The sequence below is a fragment of the Bactrocera dorsalis genome, chromosome 2 (assembly GCF_023373825.1).
Source record: "Bactrocera dorsalis isolate Fly_Bdor chromosome 2, ASM2337382v1, whole genome shotgun sequence".
In the NCBI taxonomy this organism is placed as follows: domain Eukaryota; kingdom Metazoa; phylum Arthropoda; class Insecta; order Diptera; family Tephritidae; genus Bactrocera; species Bactrocera dorsalis.
This window is the reverse complement of record NC_064304.1, coordinates 50,768,744-50,793,761: the sequence shown is the minus strand read 5'-3', so window position 1 is coordinate 50,793,761 and position 25,018 is coordinate 50,768,744. Positions and strand designations below refer to the sequence as shown.

The 25,018-nt window shown below is 36.1% G+C and overlaps 1 long non-coding RNA gene across 1 annotated transcript; it reads right to left on the bottom strand.

Moving 5' to 3' along the window:
* Positions 1-1,354: 1,354 nt before the first annotated feature.
* On the bottom strand, positions 1,355-21,678 carry LOC115066146 (uncharacterized). The gene is made up of 5 exons (XR_007421610.1): positions 19,743-21,678; positions 19,546-19,689; positions 2,097-2,344; positions 1,736-2,019; positions 1,355-1,683 (listed from the first exon to the last, which is right to left on the bottom strand). It is a non-coding gene; the product is annotated as an uncharacterized LOC115066146 (long non-coding RNA).
* Positions 21,679-25,018: the final 3,340 nt, after the last annotated feature.

The window sequence follows — 25,018 nt, the reverse complement described above, 5'->3', positions numbered from 1 at the left end:
CGTCGAATTATAATTTGATGTCGCTGATCTTCATTTAAATCAGAGTTTGTAAGTCGACCACCTACTCTTAGTATGCCGTCTGCAACCAGGCAAGGATTGAGTGCTAAGATTTGACTACGCCACAGAATTCTGGAATGCAGAAAGCTTTAATTTCTTATTTAAAAAGATCACATTGAGCTTGTCGAACATGCAGACGTAACGCCCTATGCTGGTCTGCGACAGAAACTAAGCACCACTTAGTTCGAGGTATGGTATTGGCACATCCTTAATTGGTGCTATCTTCGTTTTCGCTGAAACAAGAACTGTGCGAAACGTTCCACTATTATCGAACATATAGTGAATCAAAAAAGTTTATTTGCTGTAAAATGAATAAATTTTGTGTTTTTTTTCTATCCATTTCAAAATATTCATATTTAGCATTAAATATAGCATATCAAAAGATCGGCTAATAATAGCAGTCACTTCCATTTACTACAGGATACCGACCCAAAATACTCATTGTATCTTGTACGTGCAGGGTTGTTATGGAATTAAAAATAACTCCATAGAACCGGCAATCACTAGACATTAATCCTATTCAAAATATCTGGAACTTTTTGGAAAATCGTATGGGAAAACATCGAATTTCATCAAAATAATACCAAAAAATAGGATTATCGACTTAGTGGATCAAAATTTCCGTTAATAATACTAGAAGTCTAGTTGAGAGCTTACATCGACGTCTTGCGACAATAATTGCAACAAAATGTAGGTCAAAAACCGCAAAAACTATTGTAATTACTTTTGATATATATAAATAATCATTAGTGTAGTAAAATATTTTGGTTTAAAACTGCCTATTTTGAAATGTGTTCATTTGGCGATTCACGTTAAAGGATTCGTTGCCATTTACGATGTCGTCTATTTGTTGGAACATCTTCTGTATGTCTGCAGTGATGGTTACTTTGCAGAAAACTGTGTATCGTTTAAGGATGCCCAATTAGATGTCTTCGCGGAAGCGTTGAGAACTACGCGAAATTTTGTGGTTGCCGCATGATGAGGTATGAAGTATCCATTTTCTTTGTTAGTAAAAGCTTGCCTGCTAACCGAGAGCAATGTATTCTCACATAAATGCGATGTACTGTTCACGAAGACATGGGGCGTTCATCAAATGCGGCTAGAGTTCTAGAAACTGGCGAACTGCCGATTGACGAGATTCCCCAAGAGCAGGAACATCTGGTAGAAATAATAATTGCTACTGGTACATGCCGTTTATTGTACGGGTGACTGTGTCGTTGAAGATCTTCTCACAGTCATCCACGTGAATTTCGGATGATAGTATCAGCTTTTCGAGTGTCCAGAAGCTTCTATGTAACATGTCTAGTCTTTATTGGCTTCGTCGTTGAAGCATTTCGAAGTAAGAGATGTAGGTAATGTGGACTGAGCAGAACTTGCGACCGATCCAAATACCACCCAACCAAGTCGGGTGTTTAAAGCGCAAAATTGCTCTAGAACCCTGTATGACACCCTTCTGAAAGAGACCCGTTAGGACGTCAGTACCAGTTGTCAGTTGTCGGCACGACATAAGCCTTGAGGTTGAAGTTTCTGCTGTTGTCAAAGCAGTGTATCTGCACTGTTATATGAACCTTAGTGTAGACTGCAGGGTTAGAACCAATTTCCTCAATTCGTATCTCCTCTGGACGCCTACGAAGACACAAACGTTTTATAAATAAATAGCATCGGTAATGAGATTTACCTGAGAGCCCACGAATTGTCCTCTGTTGTGATCAATAAGAATGACCTACGCAGTCGCTAGTAAAATGGTCCGATCCCCATTAATTAGAAATGACCGGACCTTTCTACAATCGCGAGATCCATGATCACCTCTGAGGCAATTAAAACATAACAGAGCCGCTTAACTGTATCTCACCGTTTCTGGGATGAGTTCGCCGTTGCAACGTGAGCTTCAATGGGACGGGTTGGTTTCTGATGAAGAGTTGCTGTACTGTACGTAGCTGCTTGAGGCAAATTGTTAGCACGCTTTTCAATAAATGTTAAAAAGTCCTGAAACATTAGTACATATATTGTTCGTCTGAAGGCTCATCCCTCACTCATACCTAATGGTTGTAAGCAATTTAGGTAGCAGAAGTGGCACCAAGAGAAGAAGAAGAGGTTCGCCACACAATTACCACCTTCGCCAGCGCCACATACACGAGGTAGTCACAGCAACTCCGTAGCGACGAAGAAGTCATCATGTGTGGAAGTAACGCTGGCTTGTGCTGAAGAGGTCCAGGTCCGTATGATACTCCATAAACTTTTCAAAATGTTCCGTTGTTGAAAAAGCTCGTATGGATCGTACACCAGCCTATAACGAAAAAAACCGCTTCTTTATTGAACCAACTCTCAACATTGAAACTCATGTACTGTATTTTGCACGGTAGATTATGATTATCCCTTATTTTTAACACACGACATGAATACATGTACTCAAATGTATAAATACACCATATCAGTTTTTAAGACCATTAAATATCTTAAAATGTACCTTAGTAAAGAAATTATATGTGCACGACTTCAAAGCCATTGAATTTGGAAATAAAGCGAGCTATCAAAAATTTGGTTTTGTTTATATATTTATTTTTACAGTAACATCATACAACAAAAATTAATTAAAATTCCTGTAGTACGTACAACAAAATTAAAAACTAAACATATGCTTCATAGAAAATATTTATATGAGCATGTTAAAAAATAAGTTATTTTCTTCAAATATTTTGATAAAATAGGTTTTATTTACTAAAAACCTAATTTATCAAAATATGCTTTCCTTTATTCATTTTGACTTGGTTAAGTCGAGATGGCATCGATTCAATCAAAGACTTTAGCGTTGACATGCCTATTGAAGCCCATTATTTCTGTGTTGCCATTTTGGGCTCTTTTGGGGTTGTAAATGGGCGTTCACTTTTAAAAACTCTAGCAGATAGTATTCCTCACTGATCTTCGATAGGGTTTAAATCTGGTCTTTTTGCTGACCACTCCAAAAGCGGAATGTTTCTTGACTCGAAAAACCTTTTAGTAAGGGTTGCCTTGTGGATCGGGGCATTGCCTTGCTGGAAATTCCAATTGTCCTCATAAAACTGGCCTGCAAGTTCTATCAATTCACTATCAAGCAAATCTAAATACATTTGTGCATTCATTTTTGTTGATATGTAGCAATATTGGAGCTTTTCCTCCTCAACAAAAAGCTGCCCACATCTTTATACTGTGAGCGTCAAAAATAAGTAAACAGCAGTTAAAGTGTTTATAACAACGCAGTCTTTAATGCAACAATAAAAAGTTGTATTACAGAATTCAAGGCTTATATTATAAGAGTTTAACTTAGTATAAATAATAAACAAAAATTAACCACAGCCAAAAATAATTCACTTAAAGTAAAAATACTCTCGTTTTTTCGCGTCAAAAAAAAGTAAACAGTAGCAACAACCGTTGTTTGTTTTTAATACTTATTTCGGCGAAGCGCCAAATATCCTTTGTAAAGGGTTATTATTCAAGAGATTAAGTGCAGTAAAACATATTTTTTATATCATTATGTTTTTTGTGAGGTTAAGTCGCTAAAATATCAATATTTGTAACGAGCAAGCGAACGACCACTGAAACGGTTAAAAACTCATATTAGATTTGCACAAAAAAGATAAATCTTTGCGCGAAATCGAAGAAATAGTTGGAAGATACTATTGCACAATAAAAAAAATTATTGATAAACATGGTACACATCAGACTGTTGAAAATTTGTCACGGCCGAGCCGACCAAAGCGCCTTACTGACACTGAAGCGCGATAAATAGTACGGGAAGTAAAAACAAATCCAGTCTCAAACGCTGCTCAAATATCAAAAGATATAACGGAGACATCGGGTAAACCAGTAAGTGCCAGTACAATCAGGAGAACTTTGCACAAAAGCGGTTTGCAAGGACGAGTACCACGCCAAATGGCCTATACATCAAAAGCGAATAACAGATGAACTTGAAATTTGCAAAAAAGTATTTAAATCAGGCTGAAAATTTCTGGGAAAACATTTTTTATACAGACAAAAGCAATTTCGAAATATTTGAATCGAAAAAGTTTCCCAAAATTTGGAGATCCAAAAATAAAGCCTTTACTGATAAGTGTGTTACCCACACCGTAAAGCACGGTGGAGGATCGCTTATGGTCTGGGGCTGTATGGCAGCATCTGGTGTTGGGAATTTGGTTTTTATTGAGTCCACGATTAACACATTGGATTATTTCAACATTAACAAAAAAATTTTGCTCAAAGCATTGAAAAATTAGGCCTATCAGGAAACTGGATCTTTCAACAGGACAACTATCCTAAACACAAGTCCAAATTTGTAAATGAGTGGCTCTTATATCAAACACCAAAACTCTGGATAACCCTCTTCAGACCCCAGACATTAATCATATCGAGCATCTGTAGGAGCACCTTGACCGAAAAATCAGACAGAAGGACATTTCAAGCAAGGACGACCTAAATAAAGCTTTGATTGAAGAATGGAGCAAAATCTCTCCAGAATTTACAAAAAAAATTTTGCAGAATACATGCCCAGAAAAATAAGTGATGTCCAGAAGTCCAAAGGAAAGTAAACAAAATACTAGAATGAATATTAATTTAGTTTAAAGAGGACATAGACGGGCACACATGTGCGTTCGATCTGTGCGAATTCGTTTGCCCATACACGACACACAAATCCATTTTGCGTTCGTTCTTCACACAGTTAACATGTGCGACAGGCAAGCGGAACATTTCTTCGAATTTATTTCTAATGTAGCACTTTTATCTATTTCTTTGTATTTCGTTAATAAGTTATTCCAACTTTTATTTTTCTCAATATTATTTTTATATTTATCACTTTTCGTTTGCCAAATTGCGAATTAATTTTTTATAAGATCAATAAATTCAGATACGAAATCTTTATTAAGGGGAGAGCCTGCTTTAGAAGCTTCAAACAATCGCTTAAATCTCTTTAAAAATTATCTAACAAACAAAGTTATAGATTGGAAATCTAAATATTGTCGAAGCTAGAAGGGAAATAGTGTCCGAGCGTCAAACAGATACATACATGAGCGCTTGGGAAAAAAGCGAAAAGCGCGATTTCTCGATTTTTTATTTTTACGATTATTTTAATTGGCGGGCAAAGTTGGAATTGGGCAAAGTTTATTATCTTTGGCATAAAATTATCTTCTATTTAAACTAAAAAAACTAGGAAAAGTCAAGTTTGAACATATTTTTAAACAAAATAAAGTAAATTTTTTTTGGAATTTTCTTAGTTTAACTAGAAGATAAGTTATTAAAAAACATGAATCTCTTTGAATTTTTTGTTCCTGATAAATGTATATGCGAGATGCATCGGGTAATTGCTTCCTAAAGGCAGAATATCAAAGATTTCGTATTCAAAAAATTTGTGAAAGATGTTCGAATATATGACTATAAAGCCTAGAAATTTCGCTTAAATCAATTATTTCTTTCCCTCCCAAAAAAATCCTAAAAAAAAATCGATTTTTTGATGCCTCTAAAGCAGTCTCTCCCCTTAACACTTGCAATTGTCCGCGATCTTCACTGCTCGGCGACACGAGAGAAATGAGATTTTGTGCGCTCACAACGCCATACACGATAAACATGCTCGCGCACCGATCGTAAAAAATCAAACATTTTCGCGAACATGGATCGGTACGCGAACAAGCCCATACACGAGTAAACCGCATGTTTACACATACCGATCGAACGCACATGTGTGCCTGTGTATGGCCGCTATTACGTACATAGATTTTAACTTTACAGAACTCTGTTTACTTATTTTTGACGCGAAAAAACGAGAGTATTTTTAGTTTATGTGAATTATTTTTGGCTGTGTTTAGTTTTTGTTTATTATTTATGCTAAGTTAAGTTCTTATAATATAAACCTTGAATTCTGTAATACAACTTTTTATTGTTGCATTAAAGACTGCGTTGTTATAAACAATTTAATATTGATAGAACTGCTGTTTACTTATTTTTGACGCTCACAGTAGAACCTCCGCCGTGTACTCGACGGAGACACGTGCGCCGAGGGTTTTGTGTATGATGCCAATATTTATTAAAACCATCAGGTCCATCGAGATTAACCCTGGTCGAGACCAACGGTCTGATACACTTAGTCGAGACCAATGGTTCTTGGCTAGGCCCCTATGTGTTTACATACATTTGTATGGAAATACGTGTTGTATTTACGCTATGTACAATATAGATACATTTTTGAAATATCTTACCTCTCGATTTGATTGAAATCAAATTGACTGCCTTGTCCACGCTTGGCGTGGCAATAGCGTTCACAAAAAATGTAACATTTTGAGAAAAATAACATTTTCCTTAACCTTTAAAACGCTCTAGCGGCTAAAGTATTTGACCTAGATAAACATATAAACCAATTTGGACATGTAACGAACATGAAAACAGATAAATCAACCGTGCGAAGTTATGGAAACATACCAAAGTTCATATATTTTCATACAAAATATATGGGGTCTAGACAAGCACCATTTGTCTCGACTAAGGTGTAATATTATAATATCCTTTTTTCGCCCTTTTCGATACGATATCCGTGAATTTTTTTTCTCAATTCTATAAACAATAAAATTCTAGGAAGCTACCTGGAAGCGCAAGTCGTTTGCTACACTCTAAATATATTTAAATAACATTTAAAAACAAAATATGCCTGGCCAGACCCGTTGGTCTCGACGAGGGTTAAACTTTTTTTCATCGCTGAACACAACGCTTCGCCATTCTTCATCCCAAAACTGGTATTTATCTGCAAATGCTAAACGTGCACTTTTATGTCTAGGTAAAAGGTCTGGTTGTGGTTTTATGCTAGGATTTTGATGAATAATTTGACAAACTCGCATTCTTGTTACATCTAAATCCAAATGACGCTTTATTTGTGAATAAATATTTTCTACTATTTTCGAAAGACATTCTAAAAAACGCGTACTACGAATGAAATAAGAAGAAGCAATCGATTAACAGTAAATAATAACTGTATATCACAAGAACAATCTATATATATAAAAGAAAGTTGATGTTAGTTACACCATTTATAACTCAAGAACTGCTGAACCGATTTGGCTGAAAATTGGTGGAGAGGTAGCTTAGAACCAGGGTAAGGACATAGGATACCTTTTATCTCTTTACTTCAAAATTTAATACAACTCATAAATACAAAAATTATATTTTAAATCATAAGCATTTTTTCAAAATTTATCTTCGTAGGAATCATTTGAATATATACATACAATTTTAAACAGAGTCTTCTCAAAAATAATACAATTGCTAAATAATGGGAATAGAAGAAAAGAACTGCAACCAAATACGCAGTGAAATAGATTATAACTGGCTCAGTAATTAGTCGTTGAGTATGTATTATACCACGTGCACCACGAAAGACTGATGTCATAACCTTGCCCGTCGCCTTTTTCGTTTTTCCACGCCTGAGAACCGGTTCATCAGGTTCATCATGTGCAGTTCACTACAATGACTGTCGATTGGACTCCAGTGGGAAATGATGGAGCTGTGTTTCTATCACTGACGAAAAATTTCGGCTTTATTCCGTTTAGAGAGCACTAATACACTTGTCAGAATCAGTTATTCGTTGTTTTTGTTGGATTATGAACTTGCGAGAAACCTAATTTGCTCATTTCGCCTGTTTTCAGCTTAGCAAATATCTTTTCAACGGTGGATTTCCCTGAGCCCAAATTCAACAGTGTTTTCCCCAAAAAGCCGAATGATTTATTAACACACGAAATGCTTTCTGATCCATTTTTTGTAAACTAACACAAGTTGCTTCACAAAATATTATATCCCATTAACTAATAGTTATAATCCAAATAATAGAAATCATATAGATGGTAGTAGTATTATCTATGTATCAGCCACAGTGAAACGTGGACGGTCCTCTAGTCTACTATAAAAACAAGTGTACAGTTACAGAAACAAAAGTTGCAACACAAAATATACTATATGTATAATTTCTTTACTAAGGTATGTATTATTATAGCTTGATGTTAGGAAATACTTCGTTAAGAAGATTTGCAACGCCATCAACATTCTCTAAACGGAAATATGAAAACCACTAATGTTTTTTTTTATTCTCTGCGTAGACGGAAAATATTATCTATACATTCTTGCCGTTGGATGATTTTATGCAACTGCTGTGTCCTAACATGAATAAAACTGTTACAAAAAAGTGTTACCGCAAACCATTCAAACCATTGGAGAACAATGCAGAAGATAATTATTAAACAATATAAAGTAAGAATTAATGAGAGGATGGAGTCATGTGTAAAAGTGAACGCAAGTGAGGAAAGTTCTCTGATCGCCATTCACTTGGGAGTGGCCAGAAACGATTTTTTTACATATGGCTCAAGCAGCTCACGACTTCCAGTCTTTGACCAAATATCCTCTGGGTAGCCTAAGAACATCCGTTTGAAGGCGATGTGAACAAAGATGCCTTCTATGAGCGCTTGGAGCACACCTATGAGAGCTGCCCCCGACACGATGTCAAAATCGTTCTTGGCGACTTTAACGTCAGGGTGGGCAAAGAAGGTATCTTTGGCACGACGGGGGGTAAATTCAGCCTTCACAAAGAAACATCCCCAAATGGTTTGAGGCTGATCGACTTCGCCGGGGCCCGAAATATGGTTATCTGTAGTACTAGATTTCAGCATAAGAAGATTCATCAAGCTACCTGGCTGTCTCCGGATCGAAAGCCACCAACCAGATTGATCGTGTTGTGATAGACGGAAGACACGTCTACAGTGTTTTAGATGTGCGCTCCGAGGTTCTAACATCGACTCGGACCACTATCTTGTTGCAGCTAAGATTCGCACACCGCCAACAAACACAAGGAAGGTTCGACGTCGAGAAGCTTCAATCACAACAGATAGCCGAACGATTTTCTATTCGACTTGCACTCCTGCTCTCTGAGAGCACTCGTCAATACCTCGGTATAAGGGAACTGTGGGAATGCATTTCAAGCTCCTTGCGTACAGCTGCAACCGAAACCATTGGTTTTCGGAAAATGCAAAAGAACAGCTGGTATGACGAAGAGTGCCGTGTTGCAGCGTAAAGAAAACAGATCCCAAAGGTGATCTAGTGACCGATGCCCAGAGCATACTTAAATTATGGAGGGAACACTTCTCCAGCCAACTGAATGGCAGTGAACGCACAACGCCAGGAGAAGACGAACCCGATTCCCCAATCGATGACAAGTATGTACATATGTATATACATTTGTTATATGTATAATGGAAATTTCATCGAGTACATACATACAACAAATGTATGTATATATGTACGTGCGTACTCGATGGAATTTCCATTGTTCACGCATCGAAAATTTGTAACATGCGCACATTTTCAAAGCTGATACATTTTTTGCTACACATGATTCAAATCAGTCCAGCAGAAAATTGTTGTTGTTTGCTTTACTCATAGATTTACTCCTAGATTTACTTATAGTTTCCCCGAAGTTTCAAATCGATTCAAACAATCGCCGCAACGCTATGAACTGACATGATACGATTGGAACCGAGGAAAAGATTGTTCGTGTTGCATCATATCAGTTGACTTGACTAGATCAACAATGTTGTCTATGCTGAACTGAATTAATTTGATTCTGTTTTTGGCACGAGTGTTTGTTCTTATTTTATCATACTCTTTGCAGCTCTCTGATAGACATACATATGTACTTATATGTAGGTATGTACTATGTATGTAGAATATAAAGTTAAAAGCCACATTCACCAAATAATTCCACTGAATACTTTATGAATGATCTGGGCTAGAGTGTTATTGTGTACAAGTTGGACAAATATTTATTTCCATCGGAAAGATCAACTTTGCATATCCGCTTTTGTTTATTTTGAGAGAAAAATATAAAAAAGCAAAGTACACAAGTGATTAGTAATCAAACAACAAAAGTGACGTTAAAGAATCCTTTATGACATTATCAGTTAATGTTTGCAGTACAATTTTGAACTCCCACAACATGTTGTATAGAGTATACATACATACATATCTATTTTTTCTCCTAAAGACATTTCATGAAGGTAATTAATTGAAATTTCTTTTACTTTTGTCAAGTCTGTAGGGCTACATTAGCAACAATAAGAGTATGTATGTACGTACTTACATACTTATGTACCTATGGTACTTAGATAAGCTCTTAGCGTAGAGTAGTACAAAAAATAATGTTTTCAAATAAAAGAAGTGCATTTTTAGTTCATGAAAAAGCGACTGCGATTAGAGATATTCCATTAGAAAAAATTTGTGGAGCGCCATTAGAACCATTTTCATGAAGACCCGATCTGAAAAAAATATAGGTCTTGGAAAAAATATAAGTAGGTATTCTATGAACAATTAAATTCAAAACTGATATAAGTTACTTGTCCACAATTAGCTTCCGACAACCAACCTTATGTAAACAACTCTTTGTGCTAAATATTGAAAAAGAGTAGTTCAAGAATAATTTTATTGAATTATTACATAACCACTTACAGCTATTCCTATGCTTAATAAAACCATACTTACAATAAATGAAACGCAAACTCCAAGACATTAGAAAAAAGAGAAATATTATTTGTAATACTTTCGGAATTCAAACAGAAACAGGTGATTGTTTACAGGCAATGCTTTAGTGTTTGCAAACGAGAAAATAAATATTTCCAAAACTTTTTTATTCAACTTTTTATTAAAAAACTAACAAATATTATGTCTGATATTAGACCAAATTATGAGTATATGTAAGATTAGCGATGTTATCGTTAGTGGTTACAGTTTTTGGACGCCCAGGACGTTCATCATCTTCCAAGCTCCTGCGACCACGTTTAAATTCAGCTGCCCAAAATTTTACGGTGGTAAACGATGGTGCAGAGCCACCATACACAGAGTCCAACTCATCTTTGATTTGTAAAGGCGTATTGCCTTTCAAAAATAAAAATTTAATTACAGCTCGATATTCAATTTTTTCCATTTTGGGGAAATCACCGAAATAGACTCACAAAAACGACTGTCAACAGATAAGCAAGATAAATTTCGGAAATTTTGGCGAGTAGCTATTATAATATGCACAATTTGAAGTAGAAACTTTTTTTTCAGATGTGCCGCTAGCTTCACGTTGAGGTCGGTTATTTATCGGACAGCTCTCGTACTTCCAAAACTTTTTTATTCAACTTTTTATTAAAAGACAAACAAATATTATGTCTGCTATTAGACCAAATTATGAATATATGTATTACAATAATATTTGAAATTCTATTAACTTATATACCATACTTACATATTTATATTTGGGATATTTATAAAGTAAGGTGAAGCCAGGGACATAAAAAAAATGTACATAATTTTTGTTGCAAAAAATTATTTTACTTTATAAAAGTAAAAACATAACATCATTAAATTTAGTTTCGACTTAACTTGATAGAAATGGAAAAAAAATTAAAAATTATAGCCATTTACATACTATATCTAGTAAAGTGCTGACAACCATAAAAAACAGTTGTGAAAATGGAGCAGTGCACGATCTTCATTATTGAACAATATTTCAAATCTCATCAACAAATGGATACTGATTTTTCGAGCGGCATCATCCTAAGCGATGAAGCCACATGTGATTGTCGAAAAACAAATGCATCCACAACGTATCACTGTTTGGTGTGGGTTTTGAACTGGAATTATAAATGGACCATACTGTTTTCAAAATGAGGATAGACTGTTATTGGTGCTCGATATCGCAACATCAAAACCCTTTTTGCCGAAATTGGATAATATTTATGTAGTCAATATCTAGTTTTAACAAGACGATCACACATGTCATACAGCTGGTGTAACACTTCAGTTACTGCATAAACATTCGTCCTGTCGTGTATTCTCTCGTTTTGATGATCAGAATTAGTGGATCTTCATCGCATCTCCAACACGGCTTGACCGAATGACGTGAAATTTGTAGAGTATACTCAGCACACGAAACATCACACGGAATCATCTATTATCAATCAAAAATTCCTAATTTTTTCTTCAAATGTCTACAAAATTTATTTTTGGTATTACCATTTAATAATAGAATATTCCGTGCTTTTAGGCTTACAGATTAAAACTTAAAGCTCTATCTCTTTGGTTGTAGTAGACAAAAAAAAATTCTAGCAAAAATGCCGTCACATAGGATGACCCCTTTAACACCATTAGATTTCATTATACCCTGAACAGGGTATATTAAGTTTGTCACGAAGTTTGTAACACCCAGAAGGAAGCGTCGGAGACCCTATAAAGTATATATACATATAAATGATCAGTATGTCGAGCTGAGTCGATTTAGCCATGTCCGTCTGTCTGTATATATACGAACTAGTCCCACAGTTTTTAAGATATCGTTTTGAAATTTTGTAAACGTCATTTTCTCTTCAAGAAGCTGCTCATTTGTCGGAATGGCCGATATCGGACCACTATAACATATAGCTGCCATACAAACTGAACGATCGGAATCAAATGCTTGTATGGAAAACTTTCACATTTGACAAGATATATTAACGAAAATTGCTATAGATTATTTTTTAAGCCAACAATATAATCTTCAAAAAAAATTTTCAGAACGGATTACTATAGCATATAGCTTCCAAACTGAACACATAGTTACTAACAGAAATGCACCTGTGAAGGATATTTAGCTTCGGTGCAACCGAAGTTAACGTTTTTTCTGGTTTTGATAGTTATTTAAAAACAACTCACAACCACGCGTGCTTTAAAGGAGGAGATAAAGCCTTGTAGTTGTCCGATGTTAATTCCAATGAACTTTACGATTCAATAAAAAAAACCTATAACTGAAAGGCTAAAAATTATATTTTCTATTTAATTCCCATCTTGCGTTAATTTTGGGGCACCCTTTATATATGTATAAATTTAAAAAGCTCAGAATGAAGTTCCAGTAGAGTAGTGGATAGAAGTTCTCATTATTATTCTGAATAAACACATTTACACATCTTGAAGGTAAATTGCCATTACTGATATCTTTATAAATTGGCTGACAGCATCTAAAAAATTTGATTTATGAAGAATAATAATCGTTTGTATAAGTTTGCCACCAGCCACCTGTTCTCGAAAGCTTCATAGCGTCCGGAAATTCTTTTTTAAGATATTATACTTTAAGAAAACGCAAACGGAAAAGCGATTATGGAATAACATAATGCTACTTTAAATATAATCTCTAAATTTAATTAAGATATCATCGATTTAACAAATTTTTTAAAAATCACTCATAGGCACTGGCATCGACATATTGGTATCGGGGTCTTGAAAAGTTATGTTCGGATTTAGTCGGATTTTGCATACGCTAAGGGCACTATTTATACGAAGTTTCATGCCGATACTGTTCTTATGCAATACCAACATTCTTATACCAAATAATATTACTAAGGAACCCTTGTAGCAAGTTTCATCAAGATATATATGTATATGCAAGTATAAATATCGGGAACTCATCACTCGCCTTATTATCCTATTTTACTGTAGGTTAACAATGGTTTGACTGTGTGACAATTGAAAGAAAATTGAAAATTCTGTCAACTTATTAATACATAAAGGGAATTGAAATTATAAACATGTAATAAAGGGCTAAGTACGGGTGTAACCGAACTTTCACTAGGGGAATACCTTTAGGTACGTAAGGTTTGTTAGTTATATAGGGTCTAGATCAATTTTTCGCCCGATTTCACCCAAAGGCAAAAGGATGAACATTTTTTAGATGATAAACACACTCTCTCAATTTTATTAAGATGTGTAACATATTTGCTGATATACATACATTTACGGTATAAAGTCAACCGGAAGTTCGAAAATCGGTCTGGACCGATTTGGATAATTTGTAGTCATAAGGTGACTGACCTCAGAGGCAAAGTTATATAACCATAAATGTATTGGTGCTTCAGTTGGAATTTACAATTGTGACTGACATCTTGATCGTAAAGTTTGATATTTTAGTAATACGAGTATGCATACTCAGAACGGTTTGACGAACGATCGCTATTTGTGTTGTTTACAAATATATTCTTTTCGACCAAGAAATAGATCAAATCGCAACCATTTTCCATCCAGTATTTTTTACATCTTTTGACGTGAATTAACTCAACAAGAGTGCATCGATGAACTTAATTTCATTTTTTGCGATGAAATTCCATCAATGGTCGTGGATTACTCCGAGACGAATTTCGTGAATGACGTCCAAAATCAATTGTTGTTCCGTATGTGCCCGAAACACTTCCAAGCAAATGATTGCCTGTTTTCTGGAACAACTGGGCATATCACAACCATTCCACTAGAAAAACGCAGAACAGTAAATTATAGGATAATCAGTTGTCTTTCAAGATCACTCTTCTCCACGACAATGCTAACTCTCACGCATCGACTGAAAAAACTTTTTTTGAGCACTCAAACTATCAATTTAATGAGTCATCCACCGTATAGTCCTGACTTGGCACCGAATGGCTTCTTTTTGTTTCCGTAGGTAAAAAATTAAAAAGATGTCAACATTTTTCGACACCAGAAAATCGGTTGATGCGTTCAAAAGGCATATTTTAGAAATAACTCAAATAAGTGGCAAAAGTGCTTCGCCAATTTGCAAAAGTACCTATGTACATAGATCTTAATGGAGAATATTCTGAAAAACAATAAAGCCATTTTCGATGATAAACATTTATTTTTGCTCTCTAATCCTGAAATATATAAACAACCTACGGAAAATGTGATTTCTAAAATAAGTTCTTAATTAAAAAGAATTAAGAATAATGTTGCGAAAGTATTTAACATTCATTGAAATGATGGAAGGATTGCAATCATTTTCGGTATCTTATTAAATTATTTCATAAGCCGTAAACTGACTTAGTCGAATCGAAAATGACGAAACTAAATACATACATACATATATTAGATATACATACATACTTATGTACATACATATAAGGGAAAAGCCAGCCGAAGAGCGGAAATCATTTTATCAGAAATATGGGACACACACCAAAGTCTAGACCAATTTCTTTCTTTAAATTTAATGCTTCTAACTTTTTTCATCATTTTAAGCATAACATTTACATATGTGGTGAACGTTGCACACTCTATTAAGGAAACCGGGAAAAAATGCTTTCACCATGTTTATACAAAACTTGAGCAGTGTGTAAAATATGTGCATTAAACTTTCTTTCAGTTTTTTAGCATGTATTGTTAATTAAATCTATTCATAAGTTTTCCAATAACGACTTTTTATGGACTTGCAGTGATCCGATTTTATGCATCTGCAATACAAAACATCATTTTAAGGGTATTCTAATTATAAGAGTGTGTTACCATACAAATATTACCTCCATTTAATATTCAAATAACCAGACAATAAACAAAGTGAGGTAGTATCAAATGTATAAGCTTGTTCCTCAAACAAGTCACACAAGTTTTGTTCATTTCATCAACACGTGACTGTCTAATATGCCACGAATTTAGTGCTGACACGATGAAATCTCGTGAGACATTACGTCATTGAAAATGAATGTCGATAACGTTGGAAATGCGGTGTAGCGTTTGAATTGTTGTTCGACGGCTTGTGTTTGTATGTTTGTTTCAACGCCTCAGCTTAACTGAGTAATTGTTTTTATATTCTTACAACATATGTACTATATCTGCCGAGTAAAATACTTTTGTTTACCTAACAGTTGTTTAGTAACTAATCGAAATAACGAGAGGAGTTAAAATCCGGGTGACTCTTATAACGCAAACAGCGAAAAACGCTACTCTCTTCCTCAGTTGTCTTCCTTAGCGAGCAAAATGTGTCAAAAGTTGAGCCCGTGGTAAAAACGCAGAAATCCGCCATCTTTTTTTGTTTTCATTTGAACAATGTTGCCATTGCTCAATACGCATACATATATAGTTTTGGACACATCTATGTTTTTAATTACAATTTTTCATAATATATAATATCAAAACTGAAAACAAACTATTAAAAATAGTTTATGTTATTATAAATAATAGCATTCGACTCTGATTTTGAGTCATTTTAAGAAAATTTCAAACATATTGAAGACAACTTTTATAATTACTACAGTATATCGAGATTGGCAACCCTACGCTGTGAGAGAGCAATCAGCTGGCACGTTTCTACGGCAAAAATCCAAATGACGTGGATTCCTGCAACATCCTTCGACAAAGAGGAAGGGAGTAGCGTTTTTCCCTGATCACTTATATTGCGCTCCCATTAGAGATGAGCGATATTGCGATTTTTAAATCACTGTGATTTCAGTGATTGCTATTTTTAAATCACTGTGATTTTATATTGCTATTGCGATCGCAACTAAGTCGACGTTCGAACGTCGTTGTTGTTGTTGTAGCGGCAGATTCTGCCAATTTGACACTGTTTGGCCGAATAAAAGTCCGGGTCTGTTCCACTTACGTAGACCCGACTGTCATGGGAACGACGGAAACATTTTGTCGTTATTGGCGGCAAATTCTCTTTTGGCTCCTGTAACTCGAGTCAAGTTTTTCCGCCTTTCTTTTCACTACATTTTCGCAAATGTTGGAGTGGTTCGGCTACCTGACACTTAGAGCGTATTGCATAGTTCATTTATATGTTGGTATGATGGTTTCACACATTTCTTAGAAGGAATTACCATTAGTGTGGTTGATAATTTGTTTGTTTAGTATACCCGCTTTTAATATTTTCAAGACCAAATAATTAACGCGAGTTTCCTAATCTTCGGGAAAATATTAAAAACGCGTAATTTTTTTATTCCATCATTTTTTCTGAAATTAATTATTTACAATTCTTGTTTTCATCACAAAAAGCTTTCAAATTTGGTTTTAACAATAAGTAAAATTAAAAATTTTATTAAAACAAATTAAAATATTCCATTTTGATTATATTTCATCTACCACTTCAAACATCACACTTCACTTCTTTTCCTTGATACATTTCCTGCCATTATTAAAAATTATAAGAACGTTACACTCAAAACTTCAAACCTCTATGACGAAAAATAGCATATACGATATATACAATACCCTGAAGAAAGTTGTTACTTTTCTGCTATTTGCTATTGTGATCGTAATTCACAGGTTCGAACTGCTATCGTAAATCACAGGTTCGAACTGCGATCACAGTTTCGAACTGCGATCGCAATCACTGATTCGAACTGCGATCACAGTTTCGAACTGCGATCGCAATCACTGGTTCGAACTGTGATCACAGTTTCGAACTGCGATCGCAATCACTGGTTCGAGCAGCGATCACAGTTTCGAACTGCGATCGCAATCGCAGTTCATAGAAGCGAACTGCTATTTATAAAAAGTGATCGCAGTTGCGATTTGCGATTTTTCAATCACAGTGAAAAAATCACCGGTAGTGAAATATCGCTCATCATTAGCTCCCATAAGATAGGTCGTACCAGCTGACACGGGCCACGGGTTTACGTTTTCGCTGTTTGCGCTATTAGTTCTTCTGTCTGTGGAAGCTGCAACTTGAAACTTGACTTGCGAAATCAGTTCACCACCACGCCTACTTCCCACATAACTAATTTTAAATTCCATCTGATTGTTTTACTGAACATTATACAAATCAAGTACCTTAATTAGTACTTGAAATACATACTAATTAAGATATTGTTACAAAAGTAGTATTAAGTTGTATTGGTATTGCTATATGCATCCATTATTATGAACAATAGCTGTAGGTATATGGAATAGCATTTGTCTTGTTGTAGACATCTGGCGCCACGGCTGTCTGCTTGTCGAAGCAATAGCTACATCTGGCGCCGTATAGCAGTATGTTCTGGTGGTTTCTAGACGCAATATTCTAGACACATCGGCATCTAGCGACATCTTCCGCCGTATAGCAGTATGTTCTGGTGGTTTCTAGACGCAATATTCTAGAAGGACACATCGGCATCTAGCGAGAAGTGCGTGGCTATATAAGCCGTGGCAGCGCCAACGTAATCAATCAGTGCTAAGAGTAAACTGCTATAGTGTAGACGAGTTGTGAAATAAAGAGTTGTTGAATTAAATTAAACAGTGTTGATTTTATTTGTCAATCCAGAGATACGAACCTAACAAAGTAAACTAGCAAGAGTAAATTCGTAACAATATAAAATAATACCTTTAAGGTATGCCATGCTTATGTTAATGCAACCAGGGGTCGAATCGTTACATCCGTGAACGTCTCACTTGTCACGTAAAAGCCTGTATTTCGTATTATGATATACGTGATCGTAACGCTTCTATCGTAATTTGGCATGATGACATACGTGAACGAGTATATGTATTAGTGATGAGCGATATTTCACTACCGGTGATTTTTTCACTGTGATTGAAAAATCGCAAATCGCAACTGCGATCACTTTTTATAAATAGCAGTTCGCTTCTATGAACTGCGATTGCGATCGCAGTTCGAAACTGTGATCGCAGTTCGAAACTGTGATCGCAGTTCGAACCAGTGAATTGTGATCGCAGTTCGAAACTGTGATCGCAGTTCGAACCAGTGATTGTGATCGCAGTTCGAAACTGTGATCGCAGTTCAAACCTGTGATTTACGATAGCAGTTCGAACCTGTGAATTACGATCACAACAACAAATAGCAGAAAAATAAGAACTTTCTTCAGGGTATTGTATATATCGTATATGCTATTTTTCGTCATACCGGTTTGAAGTTTTGAGTGTAACGTTCTTATTTAAAGCATTTTGTGATGAAAACAAGAATTGTAACTAATTAATTTCAGAAAAAATGATGGAATAAAAAATTACGGGTTTTTAATATTTTCCCAAAGATTAGGAAACTCGCGTTAATTATTTGGTCTTGAAAATATTAAAAGCGGGTATTCTAAACAAACAAATTATCAACCACACTAATGGTAATTCCTTCTAAGAAATGTGTGAAACCATCATACCAACATACAAATGAACTATGCAATTCGCTCTAAGTGTCAGGTAGCCGAACCGCTCCAATATATGTAGTGAAAAGAAAGGCGGAAAACCTACGTAAGTGGTAAGTGGAACAGACCCGGACTTTTATTCGGCCAAACAGTGTCAAATTGGCAGAATCTGCCGCTACAACAACAACAACGACGTTTGAACGTCGACTTAGTTGCGATCGCAATAGCAATATAAAATCACAGTGATTTAAAAATAGCAATCACTGAAATCACAGTGATTTAAAAATCGCAATATCGCTCATCTCTAATATGTATAAACGTATCCGTTCGTTCGAATCGTTATTCGAGCGCAAATTACCAATCGTAATAGACAAATTTATGGAAATGTGAGCAAATTTTTTTAAATTTTATGTTTTTTATAATTTTTAGTAATAAAGAACATAAGCAAGAAACCAATGAATAGAATATCTCATTAAAAATTAAAAAAAAAAAAAATATTTTTATGGTTCGGTTCGGGGCGGTTCGCTACCCCGGTGTCCATTTCTTGTGTGTGATAAGAATCGCAATTTTGAGGGTCGTAACTTACTGTAAATTTTATGCAGATGTTATGCAATGACTCACAAACGTTAGCAAACCTTCCACTTTTGTGGGGTGATACCGTCCTCTCTTGCCATATCCTAAAATTCTCCAACGTCTTTTTAAGATTCCAAAGCTTTGTTCAACGATACATCTACAAAGAAAATTTTGTTAATGAGGTTTTCTAATTTGTTTTTTTTTTTATACCTTATTTTTTATCTCCATCACTTTCTCTAGAGCTCAAATAAAAAAACAAAGGTGGATCCATTTTGATATTTAATTACATTTGTTAGTTTAAGGGGTTATATACAGTTAGGAGGACGGCGAAAAAGTTATTTTTCAAGATTTTTTTCTAAGCAAACTATTTGGTTTATTGATTTGAAACTTGGCAGGTATATTATGACAACCTTAAACTATATTCACAGATTTTTTATTGCCAAAAATTATTATAGGGAACGTTGATATTGCCATTTTTGCAGTGGTCCGCAAAAAAAAGGCCTCTTGCGGTGAGCACAATATCTCTGGACTGGATCATCTAAAATGCAAAAACCAAATAAATTTCATTAATATAATAAATAATCTAGTGATTGATCGAAGGAATTGGCAAAAATAATTTTTTGACAAAATGGCGGCTACTCAAAGCAAAAGGTTCGATTTTCGACCAAAATTCGGGTCTTTAATTGTTTATAAAAATAAGAAATTTTCATCGGATGGGGAAATCCTTCGATTAGTTACTAAAAATATATTTAGAAAGCTTGTGTGAAAATTTCAGACCGATCGGTTCAGCCCTTTCTGAGAAATCTTGCTCACCGACTTTGAAAGCACCGTTTCGAGAAAAACGAGTTTAAAGTTTTGAAAGCACTTTACATGTAGTCGCTTCATTAATGTGTCTAAAACTTCGAAAATATTGAAATTCTGTGTGTGTATACTCACATATTTTTTGAAAATCCTAACTGCATATAACCCCTTAATGAAAATGTCGCCCCATCTATTGTGTCCTAAAAATACGATCCAAAGCAATATGGAATTTAAAAACTATTGTGAATTGAAAATGCATTACGATCCGTTTGCTATCGTATATCATAATGCCAATCACCGCATACGATTGACGTATCACATAACTTTCTTTCGTATGTTTGCCGATCCGTGCACGGAAGTAACAATTCGACCCCAGATCTTCCTCTAAACCAAATATAACCGATATACTGATTTCCGACTGACTTTAAATCCCTTATGTCGCTCAACATGTGTGATAATTTTCTTAAAAATAATCTGCTTATCGCCACTACTGATTTCCAATCATCATAAACTCAATATACTCTCATGTATTTCAATTGACATTGATTTTGATATAAATTTCTGGTGTATGAAGCAAAATGTGGTAAAAAACTTACCGAATTCATGACCTATGGTATAATCCAATAAGAAACGATATGTTGTTGAATTATGATTGCGGAGAATAGCGAATATTGATTTCATTCGCAATGTCTGTTTTAATATAAAGTTTTATCAATACTGGAAAATAAACTTTTATATAATTATGCACATGCACATAAATAAGAAACTTGTGTAGGTAGTTGGTAGTAAATGCAATATAAGGTAATATCACTTTCTTAACTTCACAGCAAGAAGAAAATACAATATAAAATAGTAACTACTCATATTGAAAAAAATTTAATTTTGGTTACAACTTGGTTATACGAGTACGTTTGTATCTGATATCAGAAGCTTAAAATTTTGTATATAGTTATGTATTTTATAGCGACTCTTAAACAATAAAAACTCAATTTGGAATTGTTGTAAATTTTGGTGACGAAACGATCATCCATTAGCCGGTATATTATTTCAGTAATTGTACATGGTTTGTAGCTCATACTCCCAGAGGGACCTCAAACATAGAGCGATTTGCAAAAATGGATTCAACTATCGTTTGTTCAATATTATTTCCATATTTGAGTGATTCAAGCAAAAATATTTAAACGATAATTTTTCTCTCAATACTTTATGTTATACTATACCATACTTACGATACTCATGGAAACAGTAGCTCATATCTTATTGATGGAAAACTCCTTAACATTTCATGAAGTAAATGTCTTCGAATGACTAATAGAAATATATGTAGTTGTAAAGCCTTAATTTTTTTTTTTTTTTTTTTTTTTTTTACAGTAGGGGGAAGCATCGAAAGCCGGAGTGCGGAACTTTAATCCGCTAAACCTAACCTACTCCCAACTCAGGACTCTCCCACGGAACCACCGATTAAGTATTACTTCGTGGGAGGGACAGGACATTTAAGTCTCCTCTATTGTGCGGAGTAACGGACGCCTAACTTGTTCAAAAAATCTCAGTTTTGTCATTATGGATGCTGACGCTTCGCTGACAGCTTTCCAATTATCAGTCGACTGACACATGAGTGTCGTTAAATTATCGACCGTGAAACTACCACCGAGTGTGGTTTTTAGTTTTTCCCTTGTATTTGAAAATCGAGGGCAGTTAAAAAATACATGCTCAGAGTCTTCTATATGCTCTGTACATGTCGGGCAGTTCGGACTAATGTCATTGTGGAATCTGAAAAGGTAACTTCTAAAGCACCCATGCCCACTAAGTATTTGGGTCAGATAAAAGTCTAGGTCCCCATGTCGTCTGTCTATCCACGAGTGGATGTCAGGTATCAGTCGGTGGGTCCAACGCCCTTTGGATGAGGAATTCCACCGCTCCTGCCACATTTTAATGCTTTTGTTCCTCTCCTCTGTCTTTGCCGATACTGTTTTTAGGCGCCGATAGATGATATAAACGCTCGAGTTCATCTCCCTGGATGTCAATGGGCGGCATGCTGGCTAATACTTCAGCAGCGTCGGGTAGTTGTAGTCCGGAACGCACTTATTACTCGAATTGCAGAAAGCCTATGCACTGCAATTATTTGTTTAGCATATGCTTTTTATATCCATTGCCTGTATCCATACTGGTGCTGACAATACAGTATTACGGAGCTCATTGCTTTCGCTATCAGGAATCGCCGGCTGGAACGCACACAGCCTGTATTGGTCATCATTCTCGATAGCGCATTGTAAATTTTGTTTGCTTTACTGGATGTATATTCCAGGTGTTCTTTTTAAATTTTAATTTAGAATCTAATATTACTCCCAGATGCTTCAGCTGCGGCTGCGAAGTAATATCGCACTCCCCTATGGAGAGCTCTATTTGTTCCTCTACCTTCCTGGTGCTTATGAGCAAAACTTCAGTTTTTTGCTCCGCCAGCTCCAGACTCACAGATGAGAACCAATGGCGTAGGCCAATTTAAGCACTCATTGCATTTGTTTCTTAGGTCGGCTAATTGTTTGGCCACTGCTACCCACCACGAGATCGTCCGCATACGCTATTAGTTTCACGTCTGTTGGTTGCTGTCTTTTAGCACCCCGTCATACATGAAGTGGAACTTCATAATAGTGGGTCTAATACTTGGCCTTGGGATACTCCACTCGAGATAGAGTAGCTCTTGGTATCTTCGTCTGTATCAAAAAGTAGCCTTCCTGTTTTTAAAAATAGCTTCAATATAATGTTTATGAGGTATTTCAGGGGCGTGTATTTCATCCAGGGGCTTCGATTATGTGTGCCCATTTTGCCGAGTTGAACGCGTTCTTGACATCCAGGGTAATCAGCGCGCAGTACTTTTTTTGTGCCACCTTTCCATCTTTTGCCACTTACTGCACATTTCGCAGTATCAACGACTTCTCGTAGTGCGTCAATAGTGGATCTCTTTTTTTATAAAGCGGTATTGTTTCTCTGATAATCCGCCGGCTTTCTGGATTGCTAACTCCAGGCGGTTTTTCTTATTATATTTTCGTACACTTTACCCCATTGTGTCGAGCATACACAGTGGGTCGGTACGATGAGGGTTCTTCCGGTGGTTTGTTTTGGTTTTGGGAGCAGAACCAATCGCTGTATTTTCCATACGTCGGGAACACCTCTTCCTTTATACACGTGTTGTACATTTTAGCGAACAGTTGGGGTTTTGAGCTTATAGCTTCCTTCAGGGCCCTGTTGGGTATCCCATCCAACCCAGGCGCTTTGGCGTTTTTGATTTTCCTTGCTATTGCCAATAGTTCGTCTTCCGTGACTAACCGGGGGTGACTCTACAGCTTCCTTTCCGTCGTTGGCATATGAAATGCCGGTCGTGTTTCGGGAATAGTGTTTCAACGACCTTTCCCATAAAAGAGGCATCTTTAGGTTGCTGCTGCTTGTTTTTTCATAAATCTAGACATACATATTTTGTATGCAGTACCCAAGGGTCAAGGTTTGCTTCCTTACACAGCTTCTCAAAACATGATTTTTTGCTTCGTGTAATTGCCGACTTCAGGAGCCTCTTGTAGCTTTTGAATTCCTCCCTAAGGCGATTTTCATTCGTTTTCGCCCCAGTTACGCTGTAGACGCCGTCTAGCTGAGTGACAAAGCTTTCTCAGCATGGAAATTTCATCATTCCACCAATATACAGGCCGCCGCTTGTGTGGGATGTGACGTTTTTCTACGCATTGTTGCATCGCATGCTGCCACGAGTTCTTTTCGAACTGCTGATACCAAGTGGGCGGCGCTGTCACCAGATGCCTTTGATGCACTCCAGACTAGGTCAAACAGGTCTGGGTCGAACTCTTGTTGTTTCCAACTTCGCCTCGGGAGGGGTTTCTGCTAAAGAAAGCTCCTGCTCTCGGGAGTACGAAATATGTGCTATAATTGCCATGTGATCGCTGTTTGTGTATATGTTGGACACTTCCCACTTAATGTGCCTGCTTAGCGAATCGTTTGCAAACATAATGTCCGAATAAATGGATCCTTTGTTTCCTTTTTGGTACGTGTTTCGCGTTCCATGTTTATTATTGTTAAGTTCTGTTTGACTTAGGATTCTTGGACTAGGCGCCCGCGATGGTTTGTATATCTGCTGCCCCCATGCAGTCGACCATGCGTTAAAAATCCCCCGCTATTTACAATTGGAGTTTTGCCTCTGGTTTCTAAAGAGAGCCGTAAGAGGAAGTCTTCAAATTCTGTAATAGTTGCGCTGGGATGAGCATAGCAAACTTACAAGATATATCCCTTGTATATTGGCCCATGTGAAGCAGTTATGAGCTTCTCTGGAGCTGGTCTTTGAAAGGTTGGCCTTTGCAGGACCATATTGCTGCCTTACCAGATTTGTCTGCAGTCCATGTGCTTTCCGGACGCTGGGAGTATTGTTTCACTTATTAAAGCGACATCAATGTTCTCTTCTATGACTGTCAATTCTAGCAAATCCTGAGCCGCTGCACAATGGTTAAGGTTTAGCTGTAGTATCCTCATTTATTTAGAGACTTCATCATCTCGATATACTTTGGGCAAGTCGTGCTCAATACTGAGTGCTCTCCTTTGCAGAGCATGCAGCTCGGAGCGTTTGTGCATGCCTTTGCTAAATGTCCCGCGGTTCCACAGCGTGTGCAATGGGAAGATCTGTCTGTCGA